Source organism: Elgaria multicarinata, chromosome 8, assembly GCF_023053635.1.
Source record: "Elgaria multicarinata webbii isolate HBS135686 ecotype San Diego chromosome 8, rElgMul1.1.pri, whole genome shotgun sequence".
Taxonomy (NCBI): domain Eukaryota; kingdom Metazoa; phylum Chordata; class Lepidosauria; order Squamata; family Anguidae; genus Elgaria; species Elgaria multicarinata.
This window is the reverse complement of record NC_086178.1, coordinates 68,632,367-68,645,749: the sequence shown is the minus strand read 5'-3', so window position 1 is coordinate 68,645,749 and position 13,383 is coordinate 68,632,367.

The window sequence follows — 13,383 nt, the reverse complement described above, 5'->3', positions numbered from 1 at the left end:
TCATCATTACAGTTCACCATATTAGGTAAACTACTAACCAGAAATTAAACTAATTCTTAACTAATCAATTAAAACAACCCAACAATTTAAAACCCAAGAACAAATGGATTGTTCGTCATTCCATACAACAACACTTATGGTTCCAACTCGAACAAATAGGCATACCTCTAGTTCCAACTCTGGTTCCATATGAGATTTGTGCATATTTGAATTAACTAAAGTGCATTAGCACTAATGTGCATCAGTTAATGCAAATTAGAGCATTTGTGCACATCCATACATGTGCATCAGCTCACATGCGAATTAACAGAAGTAAACAAACTTCTACAAAAAATCCAATTCTGTCAAAGAGCGGATGGCAAAATGAAAGATGCCAGGTGATCCATGAAACACAGACAGAACAGAATCAACAAAAGCCATAGCCTCCAAGGCCTACCCATTGCAAATCAGCCTTCCCAAAACTGGTGCTTTCCAGATGATTTGGACCACAATTTCCATCACCCTCAGCCAACGGGCTGGTGTTAATGGGAATTGTAGTCCAATTCATCTGGAGGGGCACCAAGTTTGGGACAGCTGCCACATCCTGACAATTGGAGCAAAACAGCAGGTGCTTTGCCATCCACGAAGGTGCTGGCTGGGATTGTTTGGACATTTGTGTTTGTGTGGATAAGGCTGTAGGAAAGTCCTTTCATAGGGAACATTTATAACAATGGAATAATTGAAGGATAGGCTGAAATGTCAATCAAGGTGCGAGTCTGGTCTACTTAGCACATAATATGCATTTTAGAAAACAGGTTAATTACATAATTACCTAATTACATTTCATTTGAAAGGGCCATTCTTCTCTTTAAGACAATTAATATATTTGTTTAGTAGAAAGGGAATTGGCTCAGTTAAGGAGAGGTTCTTATTTATTGCAGAAATGAAAAAGTTTCCAAACAAGTTGTTCTGCTCTCTGATTTCACTGCTTTTTAAAGAAAAGTGGGGGGGGGCAATTTAGGTAGAATGGGAATGGGGGTGGGGTAAGGGGATCAAAATGATATGAGTTGCTCAAATGAAAAGTTGTTTGGGTCAAAAGATGCAGGATTGGACTTTCACTGTGACAGAAAAAACTGAAACATTAAACACCTCTATAGCTTGTAGTTCCTTTTGAAATGTTCAGGTCAGAGCGCCCTCATTGTTGTTTTTTGTCCTTTTGTTTCCACCGCCACGTTTTTCGGCATATTGTAATGGGCAATTTCTTCCAGTCTATGCTTCAACACTATTACTTCCCTAATCGTGCAATCCTATACCTGTCTACTTGGAAGTAAGCCCCATTATGTTCAATAGGGCTTATTCCCAGGGGTGTGTAGAATTGCCTGGTAAATCTTTAAACACAGAAAATAGTGCCTGGGATTTTTTTTAATGTACATTTTATGTCTGGGCTTGTCTCTGGGATAGGATAGGCAATAAACATAAACAAACAACTGTAATCTGAGTCAGCTTCATACAAACAAGGAAAAAAGAGGGGATAATCACCCAGATTCACAAGGTCAACCAATGCATGCAAGTACGTCCAGTGGGTGACTCTGTTTGCTGCGTTCAGTCCACACCCACAAAAGTGTATTTGCATCCAGCAGGGGTGGAGGTATCTTAAGAAATGGTTGGCTTGGACAGTTCCCATCACCTGTTTACTGATAATGCTGAACCCCATGCGCTGTCATTTTGAAGGAGATCCTCACATGCAATATGCACTCATTTATTTATTAGATTTTAATACTGCCCAATAGCCGAACCTCTCTAGCACAGTAGAATTGTGCAGTGCAACTGCCATTTGCAAGGACCTATGAAATGGGGGCATATGGGCAATGCCTCTCTCTTTTTCTCAATGAGATCTTAGGGTGGCAAATATAAAACAGGACACTTGTAGGTTTTGCCACAGTAAATCTAGCTGAGCTGGTAAAAAGGAGGTGGCAGTATTCAGTTCATGATGCAGTAGAGCAATTTCTTAGGGACAGGTGTGTCACTGTGCACCTAGAGATTTTCTGCCTGAAAAGGCTTTTCCCATTCACTTTAATGGAGGAAGCAGAATCTGCATGTGTTTTACCTCACTCAATTAACAAAGTGCTTTGGGCATGAGAGCACTTTGGGAGCATTGGTTCTTGATCAGGGGTGACTGTGGAGATATCCATGCTGTAAATTAACAGCCTAACCCTATCCATGTCTACACAGGAGGGAGAGCCATTGAGTTAAGTGGGGTATAGAATTTCAGGCTAATTCGGATACATTACTACCCATGTAACCATCCTTAAACTGTCAACATAGAAGTAAAGTTCAGTGGGATTTACTTCCAGGTAGGGATGTGAGAGAAATCCGCAGCAGAACCAAATGAGTTTGATTTTTATGAATTTGACCCATGGATTCTGCAGTGGGCCAGCTTTCCTCCATTGGGCAGATTCTGCAAACTTTCATATCATTTTTCTAAACTTTGCACAAATCTCATAGTAGAAAGATGCTAACATTTTTTTAAAGGACAAAAATGTGCATTTTCCCCATAGGCTAAAGCATGAAAATGCACATTTTGGGGGAAGTCATACAATTGGAGGGAATTTGTGTAAATGCACACGTGCACAAATTCAGAAACTTTAAAAAATTCTGATTCTGTAGGTGGGCAGATGACAGAACAAAAAATGCCTGGCAATTTGTGAATCACAGACAGAATGGATGTTACACAATTCATACATCCCTACTTCCAGGTAAATGTAAATACGATTACCATTTTAGTACATTAAATCCATTTTAATTGAACCTTGGTTATTGGCCAAACACCTATTTGTTTGAATGTACAATGTCAACCCCTGCTAGCTTCCAAACTGTATTTGTGATCTTGTGCAAGAATCAAAACAAAACCATGCCCCCCCCCCCAAAAAAAAGTCTACTTTGTTTATGTACTGAGAATACCTGCAAGATGTCAGGTGAGAAACAATTGCTATATTCATCTACTATCTCGTTACCATCATGACTCATGGTGCTGAGAATTTGGTATATGAAATCAGCCTCAGAATAGGACCTCAGAATAGCTCAATGAAAATACATTTGGAAATGTTTATCTTGTGATTTTAAAATTCATAGGTGCATTCCCGGAACCCACACCCATGTTTTTAGATGTGTGAAGTCGAAAAACTGGCTCTTTCTATTTTGAAGCAAGGATGTTTGTAGGCCAAGCTTCAAGAGGAACTTTCAAGGAATTCATGTGTTATCTCTGAAATAGATTGTTTGCATGTTCCTTCCAATATTGCATTTTAACCTTTGTCTTGGAGAGACCATTAAGACCTGGTTCCCATGGTAAAGGCCCATCTGTTGTCATGAGTTTTAATAAAATCCTATTGCCATGGAAGGGCTGAGAGTCTTCTGGAAGAAAGAAGCACAGTAATGATAACCTATGGACTGGATTATGGGGGACCATTGCAGCCCTCAATCCACCATGCTTAATCCAGCCTTTGTGAACCCGATGCCCTCCAGATGTTTTGTACTTCAGCTCCCATCAGCCCAAACCTGTATGGCCAATGGTCAAGAATGCTGGGAGTTATAGTTCAAAACATCTACAGAGCACCATGTTGGGGGAGGCTGGCTTAAACCAAAACTGTGGTGCAGATTACAAGAAGCTACTGATACTGGCTCAAACCACCCAGTTCAGCATTGTCTACTCTACAACAACTGGTAGCAGCGATCCTCTAGCGCAGGGTTCTCCAACCTGGCACCCTCCAGATGTGCTAGCCAGACTACAGGGCCTAACATCCCCTGTGCTCAAACTGGCTGGGGATGAACAGATTTACAATCCAACACACCAGATTGGAGAAGGCTGACCTTGGGTTTCAGACAGCAGAACTCTTTTCCAGCCTGACCTGAATCTGCTAGAGACAGAACCTGGGTCCCTTTGGGTAGTATCCACTGTTAGTCTTATGTAGGGTAGACATAGGAATGAATGAGACTTCAGGTAGTCACAACTAAGTTCCATTCATTTCAGTGGGTCTATTCTATGTAAGACTGACATCGGATATTACTCTTCGCATGCAGAGCAGCTGCTGTAAAAGTAAGCTATGCTCCCCACCAATACGATCATTGGTCTTTTACTTGAATAAATGTTATCCTGCTGGAGGCCTCACTCACTATCACTCATACAGATCCCCAAAGTTGGAAAACCAGCCCAGATTTAAGTAAAGTGTGTGTGTGTGTGTGTGTGTGTGTGTGTGTGTGTGTGTGTGTGTGTTGCGTCTCTGTGTGTGTGCTTTTAAACTGATTGTATGAAGTGGCATTTGGATTTAAAGCCCTCCGCAGAGTAGCCAGCAATGCAGGAGCTCATCCTGCAGATTGAACGCTGCCCTATTTCCTCTACAGCACTGTGATTCAGAGATCAATAGACCAGGCATAAAGCTGTTTTAAAAAATGCCATCCCAAACAGTTGCTACAAGCTTAACAATGATGTTCTTTAATTTATTTATTTTTAATGTTCTTTTAAGTTTGAATCCTTGGGAAAATGTGCACTCTTCAGTGGAATCAAGGCATCGGCCCATCTGTATAAGAAAAATCCTCTCTAAGTAAGTCACTTTGTGATTCTTGTTTATTGAGCAGACGACAACATCCCCTATCTTTGTGCTTTGGGGAGAGCGAAGAGGGGGGCAGGAAGGCTTCACTTGCATGTTGGTTGTGGAGATGGAAAGAGGTACTCTATGCCCTAATTTGGGGAAAGAGATGTGCTGCTCCTAGACCAGAGGAATGGCCACCGTGTTATATGCATGCTGGCTCAGGAGGGGACGGTGGTGGTGGAATTTGCTCCTGTACCTGTGGAAGAGCAGCTTGTGGTGAGCAAGAAAGATACACCAAGAGTAAAGCAAGTAACACACAATCCCTGCACCTGCATGCACAGTGAATATTTCTGAGGAGATAAGAAAGAAAAAGGAGCTAATGCCATCTGAGTGCTCTGTCAGTGCTCATAAGAACGTAAGAAGAGCCAGGCTGGATCAAGCCAAGGATCCATCTAGTCCAGCACTCTGTTCACACAGTGAGCTACCAGCTGTTTGTTTGTTTATTGCATTTTTATACCGCCCAATAGCTGAAGCTCTCTGTTGACCAGGGACCCATAAGCAGGATATCACCTTTCAGGGCAGGATCTACACTACTGCTTATAACGGTTTATAGTGGTTATGACAACTGTTCAGGCCCAGGACACATTATATATACAGTTTTCATACCGTTTTAAAAGTGTTATATCCTGCTTGGTGTAGATCGGCCCCAGGTCATGTTCCCCAGCAACTGGTTACATAGGCATAATGCCTCTGATACTGGAGGTAGCATATAGCCACCAGGACTAGTAGCCCATGATAACCTTATCCTCTAAGAATTTGCCAATCCTCATTCCACATGGTGGAGAGATTGCAGTGAAGGTGAACATTCATCCCCCTTGGGAATAACAATGTAAAACTTAGGGAGAGTCTACGCTGGCCAATTATTGTAGGACTGTACTGAAGTCATCACTAACCAGCCACATGACGTTCACCTGCTCCTGCGGTGATCTTGGCTCCATCTCTCAGTTTTCCCAGAATATCCCTGAATGCATTTGTCACAGTTTTTCCAGCTCTCTCACTACCATTCCAAAGAACGTTTGCGGTATGCCCCTTCCTCTTTGCAAGGTCATTCCTGTTCACCATGAGTCAATCAGCTGTGAGGGGTGTGTGCATGGGTATAGGAGGTGTGCGGGAGTGGACCTGTCCACCATTTTTGCCACATTTTGGATATGTGTTTTTAAATACAAACATATCTCTGCGCAGGAGTGCATATTCGACAGAGTTCATATCCTCCCATGTGATGCTGTGCATCTGTGCTCAAGCACATCCCTCACCAGTCATTAAAAAACCACACCTCTGCCCTGTACCGATCTCTCTAGCCCTGCCCACTTCTACTGATATACACGCGCAAGCACCATCACGGGGCACACGTGCTCCCACAACGGCACTCCTGTCATTGTGGTAAACACCAATCGTGTGTGCCCCATGAGTGCCGATCGCAGAAGCAGGGAACATTTGGAAGCAGCCCTCTTCCATTGTGAAATGGCCGCATGTGTAGATTAGACCTTAGTGTGCCATGGCTGTTCTGCTCCATATATCCATATGTCCTGCAAAGGCAATGTGCGGCCATGAAGGCTTGTCCAGCAGTGGCAATGACTGGAGTGGAGTTCCTGACTTTTGAGAACAGAATGCTTTCCTGCTTGTGGGGGAGAGTGGGGATGTATGGATTTGTTAAAACTGTTCCAACTGCATTTCACAGATTGTCAGCTGTCTTTCCTTCCATCATCCACTCATTGATGGAATCAGACTTTTTTAACCAGAATTTCATTCTACTTGCACTAATTTGCCCTAATGCACACTGATGCAAATGTGTGTATCTACATTAGTTAATGTGCATTAGCACTAATGCGAATTAACTAATGTGGATTAGCATATTGGCACAAGTGGGCATTGGTGAATTAGTGCAAACCTGCCCCAAAAGTGAAAAACTGGTCTGCAAGTCTGCAGAATCCATGTGACTCGGAAAAATGCAGGGCTGCTTCAGAGTTTAAAGGACAGATATGTAAAAATCCAAACTCATTTGAATCCATAATCTTTCTGAATTTCTTCAACATCCAAAGAGATAAGTGCCTCCCCTGTGTAGAGGAGACACTGCAATAGAGTTCAGACAAGGCATAGTATGCACATATAGCAGAATACCTGTATGAGTTCTATGGAGAAGTATTTTCAATCCACTCAAGTTCCTCTGTGTTGTGAGTCCAGGCTGTTTTGCGCAAAGGGCTCCTTTTGTGTGCAAAGGGCTCCCATCAACAATGTCCTCCCCTTGTGAGCTCTCAGAGTACATGACATGGGGTCAGAAAGATATCACCCCATGTGGGGCACCCTATTGTCTGAGTAGTGGTCTGCTTGTGCAGGTTTTATGCTGTGATCAGTGTGTGTGTGTGCATGTGTGGTGTTACACTATATCTTATGCTCTGTCATGTTAACATGGGTCATTGACACGGGGGCAGTTTCTTAATTTCCCCCCTGCCACTGCTAGCAGGAGGGGGATTCTTTATGCCCAGTCTAGAACTGGAGTAAACCTCTGCAATTGACTGAAGCATGGCTGTAGATTGAAAGGATGTGGGACATGGCATAAATGTGCTTCTCCTCAATGCCACCCACACCCCACCCATAGCAAAGGATTACACACACTCATCCCCATGCCACAGTCTAGAGCCCTGTATTGGCTGTTTCTTAGGAAGAAATAAGCCCTACGATGCCAAAATGCATGAATACCATCACATCTAGATAAGGCCTCACACATTTTGTGAGAAATGTGAAGGTCCATGTTTAAGATTGACAAGGCTCTTGTTTTGGCAAAATAAGATGGCTCTAAATATCCAGAAACATAACTGTGCCAGATCCACATGTGCAACTGAGCAAAACAGATCCCACTCTCTCACTCGCATGCATGCACCCATACCCACAGCACACAACCATGCAATGCAATCTACTCTGGGATATCAAGGAGCTTTTCAAAAGCAGCTTGTGATGCAGCATAAGAACTATAAGGAGGGAGAGCAGGGGCCTTGAACTTACTCTTCAATGGCCTTCAATGGTTAGGACCTGGAGGGCAGCCTGAGGAGACACACAGATCACCAGGTCAGTCTTCCCCACTATTGTGAGATGTATTGTGTTTAAATTATAATAATTATTTTAAAATGTGTGTGTGTCTGTGTGTGTGTGTGTGTGTGTGTGTGTGTGTGTGTGTGTGTGTGTGAGAGAGAGAGAGAGAGAGAGAGAGAGAGAGAGAGAGCGCATTTGCCAATATTATACAAATCGGTGTCCTCTTTTGTCATATATTTTGGTGATGCATTTCCTTTTTTTTAGCTATGCCTAAGAGGCCAACACCCTTCCTCCATCCATCCATCCGTTGCATCAAACAAATCCTTATGATGTTCATTTTTAGGCTGGGTGGGCGGGTGGGAGGTGTCAGGCTTCTATCTCTGTGGTCCAACTTTCTTTCTTTCCTTTATTCCTAATTTCTGTGGCCAGGATCTAAAGAGCCATGACTTCTCCAGGCACAAGGGTGGCTGCCCTTCCCAACACTGGCCCCTGGGGCATCTCTACCATAAGGCAGAGTGAGGAAGTTGTCTCAGGTGGCAGATGCTGGGAGGCAGCAGCAAGGTGTTAGAGAAGATGGCCATGCACCAAGCAGACTACCCTGTGCCCCCTAAACACATGTGCTGCCTTCAGGTGTGGTGGAGGACGCCAGACTATTGTCAGTGTTGAATCATAGAATAGTAGAGTTGGAAGGGACCTACAAGGCCATTGAGTCCAACCCCCTGCTCAATGCACGAATCCACCTTAAAGCATCCCTGACAGATGGTTGTCCAGCTGCCTCTTGAATGCCTCTAGTGTGAAGAAACATACAGTGTTGAAAAAAGATCCAGAGGGGATCTACACAGCATACTGAAGGTGCATGCAAGCGCCTTCAGTGCGCCCCGAAACAGCCTGCGTAGATCCTGCCTTCCGAGGCACAGGAAGAGGCCACCGCCACCACCGCTGCCTCCCCGCTGGCCTCCTGCTGCTGGCAAAAGAGTCACCTGGGTCGGAGAGCTCGGTGGAAGCGGAAGCCGAGCTCTCCATCAGTACGCTGTGTAGATGGCCCCCCAGTCAGGGTTTGTACATGGAATGGGAGGAGCATCATGTTGCTTTTCCTCTCAGGCCTCCTCCCAAACCTTGGACAGGGGCTGGGAGTAGGGTGGCCACCTGTGAATCACCAAAAAAAAAAGAGGAAACACATCCCCCCAAAAGGAAATTGATTTACATAGAATTTGCATGCACTAATTTGTATGTATAGATGCAAATTTAGAAATTATTATTCTAATTATAAATGCAGTGCATCTCGACAGAGAGTGTGACCAGATGACCTGTGTGCCTGCCTGTTCATTCTGCTGCCCAGGTGTTCACTGTTACAGGAAACGAAAAGAGGCTGGCATGCACATGGCACACTGAGGATAACTGTAGACCGGGTGTGCATAGAGCTGATTGGGTCCTGCCCTTTGTAAACTGATCTACCATGTGACTTTGTTATGCACGGACACCCAGAAGTATTGAGCTCAATTAGAATTAGGAAAAGGATAAATATAAAGATTTAAGGAGAGGCCTGAGGAATCTGTGCTTGGGGGAAAATATAATATAAATAGCATGAACCTCTTGAGAGACTCCTTCTGCAGTGCATGGGAAGGAAAAGCAACCATATTGTTCAGGAACTGATAAATAAAAACCTCCCTGCATGTCTCCAAATGCCTAGTGTATGTATCTAAATGCTATGCAGAATTCTGCCATTAGCTAATAATAGCATTAGCAGTTCAGAAGTTTATGAAAAAAAGAAGAAGTCTTTAATACTTAGTCTTAGCAGCTGATAATGTAAAATAGGGTGGCATTTGGAGGCATAGGATGCTGCCAGTCTCTGGGGAGAGAAAGGTGTTAACTTCTAATAGCTTTTCAGTAATAGCCAAGCATCTGCAGTCCCCCATAAAAAAGGGTTTTTAAAAATTAATAGAGCTGAATGTGCTTCACACTGAGGAGAATGCCAGATTAATAAGCGCATTAAGGACCGCTTTGGATTGGAAATAATTATGGAAGATGACAAGGAGCAGAGGTAGCATTGGTGGTGCTTTCAGGAATGCATTTTAAAAAGGAGTTTAAAGAGCCTTCAGATGTTGGTATTATCCTGCGTGACCAAATTAAGAGCAAATGAGAAAAGTTTATCTGGCATTTTGGAGTATTGAAAGGGCTTAGTGTTATAAATTATACAGTATGAGGATAGGTAGCGGTGTGCAAATTCATGTTAAACATTATTGGCAGTTTAAATAGCAGCTGCTTTGTGAAGCACTAAATGTTTTAAATTTGGGAGGCAAAGAAATTTGGCATGTGCACGCACGCGCGCGCACACACACACACACACACACACACACACATGCTATTTTTATCCCTACCCTAAAAACAGGGAATAATGACCTCCAAACAAAGGTATGCAGGTTTGTTACACACCTGTGTAACAAACCTGCATACCTTTGTTTGGAGGTCATTATTCCTTGTTTTTAGGGTAGGGATAAAAATAGCATAAGGTTGTATGTGAGCAAGGTTGCTCCACACAGGCACAATGTGAAGCCAACCAAGTCCTGGTTTTATTCTGTAACAGCCATGGAGTGCAAGGAATGAAAGCTGGCTGTCACTAATGCTGGGAGTCTATATATACTTCCTTGGGAGTAAGCTCAACTGAATTTAGCAAGACTTCTTATCAAACAAACTTAGGATCAGACTGTGAGGGTATCTACACTAGTCAAGTTAGAACGTGTCTTACTGTTTTTAAGTGTGCGTTTAGTAGTATTTCGCCACATGACGTATAGTTTGTGACATTTTATTGTTGTCTGTTCTCCGGTTTTTATTTTGAACTTCTCTGAAATAAGTCGTTCTATTTGGTACGATGTGGCCAATTTCATCGTATTAAATGGGTTTCCTGTAGTTCTTAATTAGCCAATCACATACCTGGGGGGCATGCTTATGTAATTTCCGTGCCCAAAGTTGGAGCCATTTTTTTTTCTTTCAATCCTCTTTTTTGCAGACACTTCCAGTTTCACTTTTGGAAGGCTGTTTGCTGGATTGTTTATAGGTGGAGGATTGTCTCGGAAAGAAGAGGAAGTGAGAGGGGAAATTGGCAGATGGGGAAATAGAACAAACGGAATTATTTTCTTAGTGTGGCCAAAAAGAATGCATTCCCATGGAAAGAGAAAAGTAAGTAAACGTTCTAAAAACTGCTAGGTTTGAAATCGTTCAAAAACAAAATGTTCAATGACTGTAAAAACATTTCATATACTAGTGTAGATCCCCTCTATGAGTACTGCCTGTGAAATCAGTGGCATTTGTGGCCCTGATCCTATAAACACTTCTTCAGATTAAGTCCCAGTGAGACGCGTGAGGGCCTACCCCATTTACCCTGAAAAGTCCAAGAGCAGGCTTATCTCAGGCAACGTGCATACTGTTGTGTAATGGAACCACAGTTGTCTATACACAAAGCACTTATCGTCTGCTCATGATTGTTCACTCATGGAAGCTTACAGGTAAGCCTCCAATGTCTCACCCATTTTTTTCAAGCAAGAATCCACCATTTTATAAGTCACCAAAAATGTGCTAATAAACCACACCATATAGCATCATCATCTGCTGGCAGTATAAATGAAGCATATGGGAAGGAACTAGCAAAAATGGGGGTGGGGGCTGTGTATTGTGCTGATCATAAACCCATGAAGATTCCGGAAGACAAAGCCTCAGTAAGGGTGCAGTGTTTCTCCTTAACGTACAGAAGCTCCAAGATACAGCACCATCACTGTTTGATTAGCAGGGATGCTGATGTCATCTGCCACCTGCCTCAATGTCCTGTGGGTTTAGCCACAATCCTCACAGTAGATGGAGGGTGGGGGAGCGGATGGATTTCCTCAGAAACAAAGTATTGTTCCCTGATGTCATGAAAGTATTTCAGGGCCAGCTTGGTCTTGAATGGGCAATTAAGACCCATCAGCTTTCCAAAAGTCCTGCTCCTGGTGGAGATGAAAAATGCTAGAACCGGTTTGTGAATGTGGATCAGCGCAGCGGCCTGCATTTTTGGACTCTTCTTGGGAATACAGCTATGGGGATTGTCATGGTGAGGGGCTGGACTTCAGACATTACCATTACAGCAGAGGATTGCAACCACAGGCTTTTAGCTGTACCCTTTAGTTCTCTTGATTCCTGTGGAGCTCAGTCACAGGATCAGGCCCATGTTGTTTGGATTGCATTCAAATGGTAGCCGTAGGGAATGGGATCGATTTGTTCTTCAAATCTGGATGGTACTATGTTTAAAGTTTTATCACTGGCATAGGTAGTGATAGGTCCAAATCACACTGTGAATGCGAGAACAGATTATGGACAAGAAATGAGCTGGAAGAAGATCAAATGTCCTCAGCCCCATCCACTTCTAAAAACTCCATTCAATCCTGGATAGACTATTTTAAAATAAATTATTTCTTTTATCCCTGTACACATAAATATGTTTCCAGCATCACAGGGAAGAACTGTAGAAATTCAAGTCTTTTCCTAGCAGGGTGTAATGCCAACTTTTCGTCATATCATCGTCCTCTTTTCTTCATTACCTGCTTTTCAAAGCTGATGAACCACTATCTCCTGACCATGTTTCTTGAAGTTGTTATCCATCCAAACATTTCACCCAAAATTAGCAGCATGCTGTATTTCACAGGAAATACAGTTCTGTGGTGTTTCAGGAGCTGTTTCAGGAGATGATTACAGTGAATATTTTTAATGCACAAGTCACTTGTGCTTGGAGATTACTGTCCGTGCAATGCATTGATCAGGCCAGCAAAATTTCACAGAGGAAAAGAAAATATTAAGGACAGTTCTTGTGTTTCCTTCTTAATTTGCAGTTTGATGCTTTAAAAAAAAATCCATCTTGATGTTAACAATTGAATAAAAAGAGCTATTTTAAAAAATCCCAATAAGAATGTAATTAAGCCTCCATGCCAGTGTTTAGGGGGAGGAAACCTCTCAGGTGGATATTTTAAAAACCATACTTTAAAATAACTGTTGGCATGTAATTTCTACTAAATTTCCTGATATTCTACCTCCAGGTGTGGTTGGAGAGACTAAGAAAGAACTAAGATTGAAATATTTGATATAGGTAAATTTAGGTTGGTAGCAAGACAACAAAATTCTAACAACTATCATTAAACTGTTCTTCTTTGCACCATGTAGGCAACATGCTAGAGACTCATTATTTCAAATCCAACTTCTCAAAGATTTATTTTTCTTTTGAAACAATTTCTGACAGCTTTTGATCTTCTAAACGGAAAAAAATCAAAGAAATCTGTTTCTCGAGCGTATTAATAGCAAAGGAATTTCTGGATGCAGCAAAGTAAGGAACTGAATATAATAGCATCCCAGTTTTATTCATCTTCAAAGAAAACCAAATATATTTTTGAGACTAAAAATAAAATAAAATAGGATACCCTACAGATTTTGAAGGGATGGGATAAACCTCTTTCCACAAGAAAAGATGACAAGAAATTCATCTTGAAGGACACTCTCTTTGCCTCTGTCCATTTAATACACTTACAAGCCAGCTGTCATGAAGTAATCTGCCTTTTACATCTGAAGCAAAATTACTCTACAGTTGGGCAAGCTCATATGCTTAATAGTTTTAGTCCTTTTTTTTCTCCCCTCTCTCACGTTATAGGTTGCAACCCTTTATATCTACAAATATTCAAATATATTTAATGGACTAAAAATGCCTAAAATG